Here is a 4,364-nt window from a genome sequence, read left to right on the forward strand (position 1 = left end):
TAACTTTATACTCTTTAAAAATATGAAGAAATACTATTTCATTTTCGTATATTTTTATGGCCTTTTAGATCATAATTTTTCTTTGCACTCAGTGGTGCATAAGGTGCTGTGATGGCACTTCAATTGTAGAGTAACTTAATCATTTGATACATGAAGGCAAGGTGATCAGTCTTACGCTTTAGCTCCTGTCCAGGGGCTATGAAATATTACAGTAAAAATCACCCTTTTAATTTCAGTGTCTCGGTCGTAGTAGACAGACCCCCCTACGCGAAGAGGCGGGCTAACCGCCACCCGATTTCCTTTTTCAGGATTTTTACCTGAGAGGTCATGGAGCCGAAAACACTCTTCTAGGATTCTTGTTCTATTTCTTTCACAGAATAAAATTTTTAGTTCCGTCCAAACACGGAAGTGTGTAGACGTACAAAACTTTTTTTTTTCCGTTTAATATATTATAAATACTTAAATTACTTTATTTATTACTACCGCCTACTTTTTTTGCATCGTATTTTGTTTTTTAAATATAAATATACCGATGCAGTGTCCCATGCACCACTAGACGCGGAAATGGAATAATTATTATTACTATTGATATTAACTGTTTAAGATTTTATTCACGATTTTGTTTTCATTTGTTTTTATTGATTACATATTATTTACACTATTAATTCAGTTGAAAAACTTTTTTTATAATGTAATTGCTCCTATAATAAATACAATGTATTGTGCAGATATATTTTAATTTAATCATCGTCATCATCATTCCCTTTCTGAACCTAATAATGCATAGGGCACTGCATTGGTTCACCAATCGCAGTGTATCTTGATCATTTTTGTTACATGAGGATAAGATGATCAGTCTTAAGCTTCAGGTGTCAGTCCAAGAACTATGAAATATTCTAGTGTAAAAACACCTTTTCATATAAATATTTAATGAAAACCATATCGGGAATTGAACCCGAGACCTCTTGCCTGGTAGGCAAACGCGCTGACATATATTTGTATCGTAATATCGAATATGCACTTGACAAATCTAATATCAAATTTAATTAGTATTTCTTAAGTAAAACATTTCCGCTCAACAGGCTTTTTTTGACCAAAATAGCTGAAATGCTCCCAACAATATTAAAATGTATAGTATATAAGTATATATAAATAAAACAAAAACTTTAAGTAACGAAAACGAATATGTGAAATTGAATTTAATTGATTTAAAAAATATTTTTTATTTACAACAGACCTGACATTGGCATTGAACCGGCCAATGTCAGGCTAGAGAGACCGTAAATGCCTAAGCTTCCATAATATTCCCTTCTCAAAAATGTCGTTCATCTCCGTTTATCTAAATTTATATAAATTTAGAAATATTCCCTCAATGGTGAATTCCAGCACGTATTTACAAACATTTGAAAATACTCGAAATATTGATTTATTTATTTTACTCAGCGTCCTATTGAAAATTCTAACAAACCCATAAATCAATAATATATCTAATAACACTCATTATAATTATGGGTAATTTCGGTTTGCATATTTACTATTTTTAAGAAATTCGCAGTTACAATAGATTTGGAATTTTATGACGGTATAAAACCAAATTGAATTCTAATGTACTTAATTGCTAAAAATACCCATGCTATTGTAAGTTAAGTTCCTTTAGAAGTTCATTATTATTGTATTATTAATTTATTACACATACTTTAGGTTTTTCCAAACGGGGTACTCAAAACGGAAATCTCTAATTAAGTAATAGGTGTAAAGGCTCTGATTAAAGTTATTCGTAAATAAAATATTAAAATATTTAGATACAAAAATTAAAAGACGGAAATGGGTAACCTCCGGCCCGCGAGCTGAATTCGGCTCTTGGGACGTTTTGATTCGACCTGTGGAATTTTGAACACCCCAAATTTTGATTTAAAACTCAAAACATCAAACGTGTGTAATTTTCCGAAGTTTTTTATTCGTAATACATACATAAATAATTTTATCAACGAGATTGAGGTGATTTTTCACGAATATGGTTAATAATAAATTATCCTTTATCAAAATATACTATGACATTATCAAAAGTAACAGGATAGAGCAAACTAAGGGTCGTTTAATCCGATTTTAAAGGAAATCCAATTGTAAATGCAACGGAACGTTGAAATAATTCAATCTAAGACGTGTTAGTATGTGTCATGTCAATACTGGATTTCGATTGCAGTTATTAACAGAGAAAAGTATATCAATCTCTTGCACCTTTGCATCATATTATAACGTCTTTTTAATTTTGATCTGATGATTGTGATTTTATTTTTTACGATGTTTGCTGTATTGTATTTGGATAATTATTTTGATTTTCTGGCCTGCAACTCGGAGGAAAATTATCAATCTGGCCCAGACTAGAAAAAGGTTGCCCATGCCAGGTTTTAAATATGACATTGTGTTCCCGTTGGTAAAAAATCATTTTTTACTTTAAAGAAAAATGTATGCGTTCTTATAATTTACTCAAATACTTCTGTTTTCGGACCCGTTTTCCATGAGCTGTAAATAAACACACTATTAGAAAATGGGAATCAGGTTGTGGTAGAGCGGGGCTCGTACCTCGGACCTCTAATCCGTGAGTCCGCTACTACCCGACACTAGCCATAGGCCACAACCCGTTTAACAAATAACGAATAAATACATTTAATATATTTATTAATTATTCCCTTTCTACACCTAATGGTGCATAGGGTACTGCAGTGATACATCAACCGCAACGTATCCTGGTCATTTTTGTTACATAAAGGTAAGATATCAATCATACGTTTCAGGTACCGGTCTAGGGACTATGAAGTATTCTATTGCAAAATCACATTTTTTGATAGGTATTTCATGTCGTCCATGTCGGGAATCGAACCCGAGACCTCTTGCATGTTAGGCAAACGCTCTGACCATTTGACCTATTAAGAATAATATGTACAATATAGCAGGGGCGAATCGTCCAAATGAACGATTATGCACAGCTTACCACTATATTTGACTTTCAACAATAATTACTAGAGTAGCCATGTTTATGGGAAAATAAATAAAATAATTTTTATTTATTATAAATCATCACTACCGTTTACATATTCCTACAAAAAAAATCGATGAAGTGCGCCCGGCGCCCAGTCCGTTCTCAGCAAACGATGAAACTAGCCGATTACCTCAGCTTATTTCTCCATTCAAAAAAGTATACTTTATTTTACATCTTTAACCCAGTCAGGTTTTTTAGTACTAAATATTATTTGACGATTCTCTATTTGGAAACAAGTATTTTAAACATTATTTCTGAAGGACTGATTTTCTTTGATAGGATACCGTTGACATATTATGATTGTATCACATGGGACATGTGGCTTTTTTTAATTTCTAAGTTGTCTAATTTTACCAGCCGGTGAGAAAAAAATGTGGTTAAAAACGAAGCTGTTTTATTTATTTTATTATGATGAATAACCACAAAGTTAGTGCTTCAAATATAAAATTTATATAAAGAAATCTTATTTAACAATTGGTCTGAGTCAAAAATGCAATAATTTTTAATTACATGACCTTTATTTATTTTGTTTAAACACACAAAACATCAAGCCGTTTCCCCGTGGGGGTAGGCAAAGAAGAAAGAACGCCACTTCAGTATGTCTTTGTATACAGACCTCGCATCTTTTACATTCATGCATCTTTTCACCCACGTATGATGATATTTACGACTTTTGACGAGTCTATCTTCAAGTAAGTATTTGTTGAATTTGGTAATGCCATATCTTTCTCGTTTTCTGCATCCATCGAAATTCGCATCGTAAATCATTTTAGCCGTTCTTTCGCAGTCCATTCGCTCTGCATATCCAAACCACCACAGCATTTCTTTCTTGATTTTCGATGATGGTTGTCTCAACACTTGTGCATCTATCGAACAAAGTTTTACCACAAATTCACCTTAGAAATCGCATTTCGACAGCATTCTTCCTATTTTCACCCTTGTTTTTTCATGCCATACTTCGCTACCATACATTACATAAGCCAGGACTCCATTGCTGCTCATTTTGCCACCTGTGACACCTTCCTTTAAAAGTGATCTAAAAAACTTATTGAATTTAGATTTTATTTTATTGTCGATATAGTACCTACGCAATATTCGGATTCTCGATATAATTAACTCTCTGGCCAGAAAATATTTATTTGATTGCCCTAACGAGTAAGAAAGAAAAAACGTATAGAAACTTATTTTCTCCACGCTCATGACCGTCAGGGCTGCATCTAGAAAATTATCAATTCATTGGCTGCATCGAAAAAAGTTTTCAGGGAGGGGGCAGGGGGGTAGTTTCTCGTCGTAGTTACGTTCGGAGCGTCCCTACATCTTCTCC

The sequence above is a fragment of the Micrasema longulum genome, unplaced genomic scaffold (genome assembly GCF_059751315.1).
Source record: "Micrasema longulum isolate JH-2025_06_02 unplaced genomic scaffold, ASM5975131v1 h1tg000998l, whole genome shotgun sequence".
In the NCBI taxonomy this organism is placed as follows: domain Eukaryota; kingdom Metazoa; phylum Arthropoda; class Insecta; order Trichoptera; family Brachycentridae; genus Micrasema; species Micrasema longulum.